We start from the raw sequence: 207 nt of genomic DNA, 5'->3' as shown, positions 1-207 counted from the left end.
AGGAGTCAGAAAGATGCGCTAAGTCTTTAACCAGTAACTCCACCCCTTGTCCGGAGGAAATCATCCAAAAGAGGAAATTAAGTTGCTCGCTGCGGCACTTTGCCGCAAGAAAATCGGAAACATGGAAACATCCTAAACGTCCAGCCATAAGGGGATGGTTAACGGAATTACGGTGCATCCATTGGATGAAAGATTCCACATCCCTGT

Source organism: Bison bison, unplaced genomic scaffold (assembly GCF_000754665.1).
Source record: "Bison bison bison isolate TAMUID 2011002044 unplaced genomic scaffold, Bison_UMD1.0 scf7180017845577, whole genome shotgun sequence".
In the NCBI taxonomy this organism is placed as follows: Eukaryota; Metazoa; Chordata; class Mammalia; order Artiodactyla; family Bovidae; genus Bison; species Bison bison.
Note: the sequence above shows the minus strand (reverse complement) of the source record.